Source organism: Melozone crissalis, unplaced genomic scaffold, assembly GCF_028551555.1.
Source record: "Melozone crissalis strain CALT ecotype California unplaced genomic scaffold, PUWL_Pcris_2 ptg000011l_1, whole genome shotgun sequence".
In the NCBI taxonomy this organism is placed as follows: domain Eukaryota; kingdom Metazoa; phylum Chordata; class Aves; order Passeriformes; family Passerellidae; genus Melozone; species Melozone crissalis.
The window spans coordinates 4,451,661-4,464,534 of NW_026535789.1; the positions used below are offsets into that span (position 1 = coordinate 4,451,661).

Sequence of the window (12,874 nt, forward strand, 5' to 3'; positions counted from 1 at the left end):
GATGGGGATGAGGCCAAAGCTTTATCCTTGACCCACATCCTGACTATTGGCCACAAATTGGGACCCCTGGAGTTCATCATCCTCCTCCCAGATGGGTCCCTTCATGTTTTCCAGCTGGCCTCACCGACTTGAAGGCTCTTAAGAAGTCTGATATCTCATCCCCATCTCCCCTTTGTCCCGCAGGGCTCCGGGCGGCCGTGACCCTGCTGGAGTGCGGGGGGGACCTCCAGCCCCCTGGGGGGTCCCTGTGCCTCCTCTGCCGAGGGTCCGGGTTTGATTTTGGGAAATTTGGGGTTGGCTGGATCCGCCAGAGACCCGGGCAGAGGCTGGAATTGGTCGCAAGGATCAGTCGAAGAAGTGGCACCTGGTATGCAGATTCGGTCAAGGGCCGGTTCACGATGGTGAGTGACGACGCACAGAGCTCGGTGACGCTGACCATGAACAACCTCAAGGACGAGGGTTCTGGATCCTATTTCTTTGCCAAAACTGATTATGATGGTTGGAATATTGGTGCTAGGTATGTTCACAATGCCTGTGCTGACCCCATCCCCATCTCCTAATCCCCTCCTGTCTCCCTTGCCCAGACCCTTCCCCCACACCCCCAGCCCACACCCAGCCCTTGACCATTGATCCCAACGTTGTTCTGCCTCAGCCCCAGTTCTCACCTGCTGACCCCAAACCACAACTCCTGAACCCAAATCTCCTCTTTCTGCCCCAAAACTTTGCTCTGCCGGTCGGGGTTTGGGGCCCAGGGCCCCGATTTGGGTCGGATTTTGGGATATGTGTCAGTGGTGGCTACTCGGGGCCAGCAGCGCAGATTTGGGCAGAGTTGGGCGAGTTCAGCCCAGGGATCCTGGCAGAGGGGCCAGGGCCAGCCCAGCAGCCAAAATGGCCCCGAGTGGGCCCCGAGCTGAGGTGTGCGGCCAGGAGCTAGGAATGTGGGGCAGAGCCAGAGCAGGGTTGGGGCACGGTGACAGGAATGGGGTCAGGGCAGGAATTTGGGAAAAGGGTCTGGGGAACGGGGACAGGGGAGACCTTGTGGACAGAGATAGGGTAAAACGATAAGCAGCAGCGTGATTATAGTAAGCACTATGAGCATTCTTGGCACAGAAATAGGATCCGGAATCCTCGTCCTTGAGGTTGTTCATGATCAGCGTCACCGAGCTCTGCCCGTTGTCCCTCGAGATCGTGACCCGGCCCTTGACGATGGCGCGTAGATGGTGTTGGAACCACTGCTGCTGATCCCAGCGAGCCACTCCAGCCCCTGCCCGGGTCTCTGACGGATCCAGAGCATGTGAGAACTCCCAAAATCGAACCCGGACCCTCGGCACAGCAACGTCAGGGACCCCCCGGGGGGCTGGAGGTCGCCCCCGCACTCCAGCAGGGTCACGGCCTGCCCAGAGCCCTACAGGACAAAGGGGAGATGGGGATGAGGCCAAAGCTCAAACATTGACCCCAACATTATTAATTTTGGCCTCAAATTTGACATTAATTCCTTTTCCTCCTGCTCATGGTGTCCAGCCTATGTGGGTGCACCACATTTTTCCAGCTGTCTACGCCCACTTTGAGGCCCTCAGCCAATCAGGTTTCTCATCCCCATCCCCCCTTTGTCCCGCAGGGCTCCGGGTGGCTGTGACCCTGCTAGAGTCCGGGGGGGATCTCCAGCTCCCCGGGGGGTCCCTGCGCCTCCTCTGCCGAGGGTCCGGGTTTTATTTTGGGAATTTTGCCATGGGCTGGATCCCTCAGAGACCCGGGCAGGGGCTGGAGCCAGTCGCAAGTATCAGCAAAGGTGGCAGCCCCTACTACGCGCCATCGGTTCAGGGCTGGTTCAGGATCTCCAGGGACAACGGGCAGAGCTTGGTGATGCTGACCATGAACAACCTCAAGGACGAGGATTCTGGATCTTATTTCTCTGCCAAATCTTCTGGTGTTAGCTCCGCTCTTACTGCTATTATTGTTGTTTGGTTTACTGTTTGCGGTTCTCACCCCGTCCCTGTCCCCAGCTGTCCCCAGACCCTTCCCTAAATCCCCCTGACCCACCCCTGACCCTTTGTCCCAGCCCTGCCCCCTTTGCCCCAACGCTGCCCATTGGCCCCAAACCCTGCCCTGACTCTGGCCCCAAACTCAACTCTCGGCCCCAAATCTTTCCCTCGACCCCCAAAAGTGCCCCAAGGGCCGAGATTTGGGGACAGCGGGTGAGGGTTGGGTCAGCGGCTGCGGCTGGGAGCCCAGAGCAGTGATTTGGGGCAGAATTAGGTGAGTTTTGGGGCCAAAGCAGGAGGGTTTGGGGCAGAACCAGTTGGGGGTTTGGGGTCTTTTGTCGCCATTGGGGCAAATGTTGCAGATCTGGGACAAAGGGGCAAGACCGGGGACTTGGGTGTGGGGGAAGGGTCTTCGGCTTTGGGGACAGGTGGGGACACTGAGATGGGGATGGATCCCCTAATGGTGCATTTACCAATAGCAGGAGGGCCCCAATTATCAGCATAAGCACGCTTGGCACAGAAATAGGATCAGGAATCCTCGTCCTTGAGGTTGTTCATGGTCAGCGTCACCGAGTTCTGCCCGTTGTCCCTGGAGATCCTAAACCGGCCCTGGACTGAATCCGCGTACCCAGTGCTGGAACCATCGTTCCTGATCCCCGCAACCCATTCCAGCTCCTGCCCGGGTCTCTGGCGGAACCAGTGCATGGCAAAACTGCCGAAACTGTACCCGGACCCTCGGCAGAGGAGGCACAGGGACCCCCCGGGGGGCTGGACGTGCCCCCCACACTCCAGCAGGGTCACGGCCGCCCGGAGCCCTGCAGGACAAAGGGTAGGTGGGCATGAGGAACCTGATTGGTGAAGAGTGCCCAAGTTTGCATGGCACGCTTGAAAATGTGGTGGGACGCATGTGAGAGGAGGATGATGAACTCCAAGGGTCCCAGTTTGGGGCCAAGTGTCAGGATTTGGGTCAAGGTTTGAGCTTTCGCCTCATCCCCATCTCCCCTTTGTCCCGCAGGTCTCCGGGCGGCGGTGACCCTGCTGGAGTGGGGGGGGGACCTCCAGCCCCCCGGGGGTCCCTGTGCCTCCTCTGCCGAGGGTCCAGGTTTGATTTTGGAAGTTTTGACATGTGCTAGATCCGCCAGAGACCCAGGCAGGGGCTGGAATGGGTTGGAAGTATCAGCAGTGGTGGTGGCAGCACCTACTACGCGCCATCCGTCAAGGGTCGGTTCATGATCTCCAGGGACAACGGGCAGAGCTCGGTGACGCTGACCATGTACAACCTCAAGGACGAGGATTCCGGATCCTATTTCTGTGCCAAACATGCTTATGTTTGTTATGTGGGTCCTGGTGCTAATTTAGATGACACCCATGGTGGATCCCAGCCCCCATCTCAGTGTCCTCTCCTGTCCCCCATCCCCAGACCCTTCCCCTAGGTCTCAGCCCTTCACCGCATTCTTGCCCCTTTGTCCCCGATCTCCCCTAGTTCCACAACACCAACCATGGAGCCAAAACCCCCAAACTGGTTCTGCCCCAAATCCAACTAACTTTGCACCAAAATCGCCCGATTCTCCCCCAAAACCCCACTTAGCGCTCCCAGCCACAACTGCTGACACGAATCCTGAACCTTTGTCCCAAAATGGGGACCCTGGGCCTCAAACCTCGACCTTCAGAGCAAAGTTTTGGGGCCTAAAGAGGAGATTTGCGGTCAGGAGTTGTGGTTTGGGGTCAGCGGGTGAAAATTGCGGCCGAGGCAGAGCAAGGTTGGGATCAATGGTCAAGGGCTGGGTGTGGGCTGGGGGTCTGGGGGAAGGGTCTGGACAACGGGGACAGGGGGGACACGGGGATGGGGATGGTGATGGGGACACCATGGGCATCGTCACTACGAGCAGCATGTTCAGGGTAATTATTAGCAGCACACTTGGCGCAGAAATAAACAGCGGAATCCTCGTCCTTGAGGTTGTTCATGGTCAGCGTCACCGAGCTCTGCCCGTTGTCCCTGGAGATGGTGATCCGGCCCTTGACCGATGGGTTGTAGCAGGTGGTGCCACAAGTGCTGTAGATCCCTGCGACATATTGCAAACCCTGCCCGGGTCTCTGGCGCATCCAGTACATTCCATACTCCCAAAATTGAACCCGGACCCTCGGCACAGTAAAGTCAGGGAGCACCCGGGGGGCTGGAGGTCCCCCCTGCACTCCAGCAGGGTCACGGCCGCCCGGAGCCCTGCGGGACAAAGGGGAGATGATGGAAATCAAGAGTCTGATTGGTCTAGGGCTTTTAAGTTGGCGTGGCCAGCTGGACAAAGGGATAGAACACTCCTGGAAGAAGGATGATGAACTCCAAGGGTCCCAGTTTGGGGCCAAGAGTCAGGATTTGGGTCAAGGTTTGAGCTTTGGCCTCATCCCCATCTCCCCTTTGTCCCGCAGGGCTCCGGGCGGCCGTGACCCTGCTGGAGTTTGGGGGGGGGGAACTCCAGTCCCCTGCGGGCTCCCTGCGCCTCCTCTGCCGAGGGTCCGGGTTTGATTTCCGGAATTTTGGAATGGGCTGGATCCACCAGAGACCCGGGCAGGGGCTGGAATATGTTGCAGGGATCAGCTGGAGTGGTTCCTACAGCTACTACGTGCCATTGGTCATGGGCCGGTTCAGGATCTCCAGGGACAACGGGCAGAGCTCGGTGACGCTGACCATGAACAACCTCAAGGTCAAGGATTCCGGATCCTATTTCTGTGCCAAAGAGAGTGTTGCTGCTGGTGGTGCTGATGCTGCTGCTTATATTGACCATGCCAGTTTTGGCATCACCCCTGTCTGTGCCACCCTGTCCCCAAACCAGGACCCTCCCCCCCAAACCTCAGCCCTTGACCCTTTGTCCCAAATCTCCCCCATTTGCCCCAATGGTCAGCACTGACCCCAAACCCTCCCCTGCTCCTACCCCAGAAGTCAACCTTTGGCCCCAAACCTTCACCCCTGGCCTCCAGTTCAGGCCTCCTCCAATCACGGCCCGGGAGCTGGGGGAGATTTGGGTAGAATGGGCAAAACTGGGGAAACATCAGGAATTCGGGCAGCAATAGTGGAGACTGGGGAGTAAGGTCAAGAATGGGGTCAAGGGTTGGGATTGGGGAGAAGGATTTTGGGAAATTTTGGGAACTTGGGCTGCGGGCTTGGGGCGATGCTGAGGATTGTCACCATAAGCAACAGCAGCCCCATTCCAACCACCATCACTGCATCTGGCACAGAAATAGGATCCGGAATCCTCGTCCTTGAGGTTGTTCATGGTCAACGTCACCGAGCTCTGCCCGTTGTCCCTGGAGATCCTGAACCGACCCTGCACCGACGGCGTGGAGTCCGTGCTGCCACCACTGCTGCTGATACCCGCAACGTAGTCCAGCGCCTGCCCGGGTCTCTGGCGGACCCACTGCATCCCAACACTGCCAAAACTGAACCCGGACCCTCGGCAGAGGAGGCGCAGGGAACCCCCGGGGGCCTGGAGTTCCCTCCCACACCACAGAGAGGTCATGACCGCCCAGAGCCCTGTGGGACAAAGGGGAGAATTGTGGAGAGCTTTGTGGACAGCTGGTTGGCTGTTAAAGGTCACGTCGACATAATGCCGCTGGTTAAGCTTGAAGGGGACAAGTGCAGGAGCCAGCAGTCAGTGTCCAATGACAGGCAAGGACATTGTGCCCTTGGTGCAGCAGCAGGATAGGGGAGAGCATCTTTGGCAGAAATACGAAGAGAAGTTTCAATAAAATATCCACAAGAATGCAGAAGGAGGCGCAGTTGGCTGATGAGTAACCGACCAATGTTGAGCTCGCCTTTGCAATATGCATGAGCCTCATTAACACCGATATAAAGATGTGTGCCTACCAATAAAGATTTGAGACTTGCTGATCACTCATATCGCGTGCCACATTTCTCCCGCCCATTCCAACAGAGATGGGGATGGCCAAACTCAACCCTTGACCCAAAAATCCCAGCTATTGGCCCCAGGTTGTAACAATTTGTTCTTCTCCTCCTGCTCCTGGTCACCCTCCCAGGTTGGTCTCATCCCTTTTTCCAGCTGGCCACACCCACTGCAGGCCCACAGCCAATCAGGTTTCTCATCCCCATCTCCCCTTTGTCCCGCAGGACTCCGGGCGGCCGTGACCCTGCTGGAGTGCGGGGGGGACCTCCAGCCCCCCGGGGGTTCCCTGAGCCTCCTCTGCCGAGGGTCCGGATTCAGTTTCAGGAGTTACCCCATGTACTGGGTCCGCCAGAGACTGGGGCAGGGGCTGGAGTGGCTCGCGAGCATCTACAGCAATGGTGGCACCACCTACTACGCGCCATCGGTCAACAGCCAGGTCACGATCTCCAGGGACAATGGGAAGAGCTCGGTGATGCTGATCATGAACAACCTCAAGGACGAGGATTCTGGATCCTATTTCTGTGCCAAGGGTGCTGATGCTTATAGCTGGAATGCTGCTGCTTTTGGTGAAGACCCCAGTTGTGGATCCACGCACCCATCTCAGTGTCCCCTCCTGTCCCCAAACCCCGAACAATTCACCCAAACCTCAGCCCTGGGCCCATCCCCGCCCGGGGGTCTCTGTCCCAATCCCCACAGGGACGGGGCTGTGGGGACCCCTCTGGAGCTGTTTGGTTTCCCACCATCGCTCTCCTCACCGGGCTGTGGCCATGGGGAGGTGCCGGCGGCTCACGGCCCCGGCACACACAGAAATCGATGGCGCAGCTCACCGCGAGAGGTTTGTGGCCAATCATACAAAGCAAAGGCAGATTGACACGGTGAGGCCGGATCTGGGACATCCTCGTCAATTTTGGGGAATTTGGTTGGGACGTGGAGCCCAGAGCTGAGGTTTGGGGCCAAGAGCTGAGATTAGGGCAAAACCAGTTCAGAGCTGGGACACAGGGAAAGGAATGGGGTCAGGGGCTGGGGACTGGAGGGAAGGGGCTGGGGAATGGGGAAATGGGGGAAACAGCCATGGGGATGGGGACAAAACGACAGGCAACATTCTCCCAACCAGCACGATCATCAACACACTTGGCACAGAAATAAATGGCGGAATCCTCGTCCTTGAGGTTGTTCCTGGTCAGCATCACTGAGCTCTGCCCGTTGTCCCTGGAGATCCTGAACCGGCCCTGCACCGATGGCCCGTACCCGGTCCAACCACCATTGTAGCTGATACACGCGAGCCACTCCAGCGCCTGCCCGGGTCTCTGGCGAACCCAGTTCATGTCGTAGCTTCCGAAACTGAACCCGGACCCTCGTCAGAGGAGGCGCAGGGACCCCCCAGGGGGCTGGAGTTCCCCCCCGCACTCCAGCAGGGTCACGGCCGCCCGGAGCCCTGCGGGACAAAGGGGAGATGGGGATTGGGAACCTGATTAGTTGAGGGCCTCAAAGTGGGCAAGGCCAGCTAGAAAAAGGGGCAGGACCCACCTGGGAGGAGGATGATGAACTCCATGTGTCCCAATTTGGGGCCCAGAGTCAGGATTTGGGTCAAGGGTTGAGCTTTGGCCTCATCCCCATCTCCCCTTTGTCCCGCAGGGCTCCGGGCGGCCGTGACCCTGCTGGAGTGCGGGAGGGACCTCCAGCCCCCCGGGGGGTCCCTGTGCCTCCTCTGCCGAGGGTTTGAGATCAGTTTTGGAGATTATGGAATGTTTTGGATCCCCCAGAGACCCGGGCAGGTTTTGGAGTGGCTCGCGAGTGTCCACAGCAGTGGCAGCACCTTCTACGCACCATCAGTCAAGGGCCGGTTGACGATCTCCAGGGACATCGGGTAGAGCTCGGTGACACTGACTATGAACAATCTCAAGGGCGAGGATTCCGGATCCTATTTCTGCGCCAAGGGTTTTGCTGCTTATGCTGGTGATAACGATGTCTGCTGTATTTACCCCTTCCCCATCACTGCGTCCCCACCTGTCCCCGTTTCCCAGACCCTTCCCCAGCTCCCAGCCCCTGACCCAGCCCATGACCATTTCTCCATTTCCCTTTCTCCTCTCCGGCCCCAAACCTTAACCCTTGGCCGTTGATCTTCCCCCAAACTCTGCCCCAAAGGTCAGCACTGGGCCCGGGGCTGGGGACACGAATTCAGTCACCGAGAGCAGGGACGAGGGCTGGGATTTGGGGGAGGGACTGGGGAATGGGGATATTTGGGGACACAGCGATAGGGTTGGAGTCAATAGCATTGGCATCATGGCCATCTCCATCAGCCCCAGCAGCTTTGGCGCAGAAATAGGATCCGGAATCCTTGTGCTGCAGGTCGATCATGGTCAGGGCTGTGAAGCTCTGCCCATTGTCCCTGGAGATCCTGACGCGGCCCTGCACCAACAGGGCGTAGTAGGTGAAACCCCCAGAGCTGTGGATCCCGGCGAGCCATTGCAGCCCCTGCCTGGGGCTCTGGTGAATCCATTGCATGGAGTGACCCCCGAAACCTAACCCGGACCCTCGGCACAGAAACGTCAGGGACCCCCCGGGGTTCTGGAGGTCCCCCCCGCACTCCAGCAGGGTCACAACTGCCCGGAGCCCTGCGGGACAAAGGGGTGAAGCCATTCATTAAAATGAACAATAAGTTTCTGAGAAATAAAAGAATTAAATGACACTTTATCAAGGGAATAGCAGAAGTTAATAAATAACCTACACTGTTAGGGAGAACTTTGATTAGATATCTAGGTAAATTAATAAATAATCTAAAATACACTCACAGAAGAAACTTTGGAATTAGAATATTTGAAGAGGCAGAAATGGAAGCCAATAAGTTAAGGTGACCTGCCAAGCTGTCAGAATCAAGCCAAGTGCAACAGTGACTTCTGCCAAGCCATGGAAAAACATGCCAAGGATAACAGGAAAATGCCCAGATTAGGAGAAGCTTAAAATTTAACTAAGGAAGACCAAGAGTTCCCGGAAGACTCCGCCTATATTCCTGCCTGCCTATGAATATGCATGAGATAAATGATGTAATCCTTGTTCAAAATTGTATAAAAACCTGCTTTTGCTGTACCTAATTCAGAAATCCCTTTAGTGATTTCTCCGACGCGTCGTAATAAAATACATCCTGTCTATGCTGACTTAAATTGAGTCTCTTAGGCAGTTATTCTCGCCTTTTCGGGCAAAATTCGGCATCATATCTCGCGACCCAGGTGGGACCTCCAGACGGGAGATCGGGGCCTTAAGGAGTCCTCTGGAGCCGTGTCCGGGGCCGGAACCCTCCGGGCGCCCCTGACAGATTTTTGTCAGAGGAGACTCCCCCCCCAGACCAGCGCTCTTTGTTGGACGGAGGGTTTCCTGCATCTTCTGCTCCAATTAAGAGGTATTTCAATTGTTTATTGCTTATTGATTTTGGAGTAAAGCGCTTTATTTGGGAAACGAGGACCAGACATGGTCACTCGACGGGAAAGCCAGGGGACACCTTGGCAAAATCCCATTTGGAGCCGGGTTTAGAGTCCCCATTTGGAATTGGGGTTAGAGTCCCCATTTGGAATTGGAGTATTTGTTAAAAGAGTGTGTGTGTTTTTTCCTGCATCTCAAATGTTGTTGCTTTGTTTGAATCTCTAAATGTTGTTGCTTTGTTTGGATCTTTGAACTACGCCTGGGAATGTATCCAGTCAAGCCTGGGACCCTGTCCAATTTTTCCCTTTCCCTGATAAGGTTTTGAGGAGATATTTGTGTCATGCTTTTGTCTAATATTGTTATGTTGTCTGCAAGTATTTTATAATTTGCTGAGATGCGAGTTCGGATTGCGGGACAAGCACTCGGTATTTTGTGGTAACCGCAATTTTTGTGTATGTAAGAATTTATTGTGATATTATCTGCAAACTGTACCTTGGTTTACAGCTGGTTTTACGGGTGTGTGTGATGGCCCGAAGTTGACCAGTGTCGGTACTACACGGTTTGCCAACGACATCTTGTGGTAAAGCGGTGTACTTTGATAGACCGGAAAGGTAGGACAGTTTGGATTAGAGAGTGTGGGTATGAGTGAGAACGAATGAGCAATTGGAAATTGTATGTATGAAGTGTTAAAGTAATTGACATACAGGGTTTGCGGGAAAGAGATTAAAACCAAAAACACAGACGCAGAGAATAGCCATGGGAGGTCAACAGAGCAAGGACGTAAATATGAAAACCCCCTTAGGATGTATCCTAAAGCACTGGAAGGACTTGGGAGGGATTCCGGGGGGAAACGTAAGTAAAAAGACACTCCTTAAATATTGTACACAGGGGTGGCCATTGTATAAGTTAGATGACAATGAGAAATGGCCGCCGGAGGGAACAACTAATTATAACACCATTTTACAACTGATGCTTTTCCTCCGCCGACTTAATAAATGGGATGAAGTGATGTATGCTGACATGTTCTTTACCCTAAGAAATAAACCAGAGTGGCAGAAAGAGTGCGGGGTAAACGTGGCACCTCAGGACCCTCTAGTGTTGGCCCTGGAAAAAGATAAGAAAGGTCCAAAGCCTAAAGAACGCTGCTGTGATGCATGTAGCATTGGGTAACAATGTCTTAGGTTAACAAGAAGGGATAGTGGAAAAGAGAGCGAAATAAGCCTGTGGGAATATCATCCATTCGCCCCAGGACGGGAAGGGCCTCTTCCCAGGCCAAAAGAGGAACAAGGGGATCCTAGCCCATTAAAGGAACTAGAACGATGGTGGAAATCTAAGTTTGAGCACAGCCCTCAGAAGCTAGACAACAGTTGGGAGGAGGGTAGCCCATTAAAATTGGGGATTGACAAGAGGGAAAGCAGCCTGCAGGGACCAGATAGTCCACAGGGGTCGGGGAGCTACAGGGATGCTGACAGCCCACCCAGACTAGAAGTTGAGAAGCAAGAAGCCAGTCCACATGGAGCTGAGAGCCGAGGGGAGACACGCAGTCTGCCCGAACTAAGTCCATGTAGGGATAGTAGCACACTTAGGAATGGAAGTTTAAGGAAATCAGGTATCTGTAGAATGGAAACTAGCACACCGAGGACTGGAGACAAAAGTAGCTCACTGGGAGGCAATGTCTCTGAGTTGAAATATAGTGAGAAGAATGACAATGAGGCATGCGAAAGAGAGGCAGAGAACAACTCACAGAAGCTGAATATAGTAATCCAGATAGAGGATAAGAGAGATGGAAGGGGAACGGAAGATGAGGAGGACAGTAGCCCGGAACAGGATAGGCGCCGGCAGATGCGGGAAGAAAGGCAACAGATGCAGAGCGAGAGGCGGTTAGGCTGTGTAAACCATGCTAGGGGAGTAGTAGGAAAAGAGTTGACAGAAATTGAAGGTGAAGATGAAGAACAGGGAAAGGGAAAGAGAAAAGAGAAGAGAAAGAATAGGGAAGACATTGAGGTACAGGAAGAAGGTCCCGGGGAGGGGATCAGTCACTCGTATTCTCCACGAGTGATCTGAACAATTGGAGGGATGAGGCAAGGAACTTCAGGAGGAACCCAGAGGGAGTAGCGAAGAGGTTTGAATTAATGGCAAAGAATTTAGATATTGATTGGGAAGATATAGAGGTGATGCTGTCAGAATTGACAGATACAGAAAGGGAACTCGTATTGGAAACAGGAAAACGACATGCTCAAGTATTATCAGGGAAACTAGAAGATAATTTCCCCAGCAGTAAACCAGAATGGGACCCGGGCAACAAAGAGCACTATCGGCGGCTGGTGCAGTATAGAAAACTGATAGCGATGGGCTTGCGTAATGCGATCCCTAGACATCAGGCAGGGAGAGGATGAGACCCCATCAGAGTTTTTGGATAGACTTAGGGCAGCCATGAGACAGTACACACCCCTGGACCCAGCAACGGAAGAAGGGAAACAACACCTGTTAGGATTAATGATGGGACAGAGTAATCCAGACATCAGGAAGAAATTACAAAAGCTCGAACATCCAGCAAATAAAAACCTGAAGGCATTGCTGAATGAGGCATGGAAGGTATATAATAATAGAGAAATAGAGGAAAAGAAAAAGAAAGATAAGAGGCTAGCTCGAATAGTGGCTGTAGCAGTAGGAGCTCAAAATACAAACCATTTGGGACCTAATACCAGGGGTAGGGGTAGAGGCTACCCAGTGAGAGGGGGAGGGAGGTTCCAACCCCACCCAGCTAGAATAGGGCCAAACCAGTGTGCCTATTGCTTCCAAACGGGACACTGGAAACATGAGTGCCCTCAATTAAGAGAAAGATCAACGGACACTACTACTATCGCACATCAGGGCAGTGAATGAGGGGGACCGGTGGGCCGTACCCTAGCAGACCCACTGGTTAAAATGGAGCTAGGGGAAGGTAAAAAGGAATTGGATTTTTTTGATACAGGAGCAACATTTTCGGTTTTAAATCAAGAACTGGTACCTAAGAGTTATGAATTTGTACAAGTTGTGGGAGCAACAGGCCAACCAGAAAAAGCTTACTTTTTGAAACCTATCAAATACAAAATTGGGAAACAAATGGGAATTCACCAGTTTCTGTATTTGCCAAATTCACCAAAGCTTCTACTAGGAAGAGACTTACTGGAGAACTTGGGGGCCATAATAAAATTCAACAAAGACAAATTGGAATTTCAAGTAAGTGAAGAGCAACTGATTACAGCCTTAAGCCTAACAATCAGCTGTATAGAACTGAAGCCTGAAAGTCACAACATTGAGCGTATCCTGAGTGAAACATATCCATTAGTATGGGCTACCGATATACCTGGGAAATCAAAACAAGCAACACCTATCATTATTGAACTTATACCTGGAGCGAGGCCGGTAGTTAGGAAACAATACCCACTGAGGTTAGAAGATAGAAAGGGAATTGAGCCCATAATCAAAAGATTTTTAGAATTAGGGTTATTGATAGAATGTGAATCAGATTTTAACACCCCAATTCTGCCAGTAAAGAAACCTAATGGAGCTTATAGATTAGTTCAAGACCTGAGG

General features: G+C 53.7%; 1 pseudogene; it reads right to left on the bottom strand.

The window, feature by feature from the left end:
• Positions 1–345: 345 nt before the first annotated feature.
• On the bottom strand, positions 346–6,774 carry LOC128933594 (Ig heavy chain V region 6.96-like; annotated as a pseudogene).
• Between the last annotated feature and the right edge of the window lie 6,100 nt (positions 6,775–12,874).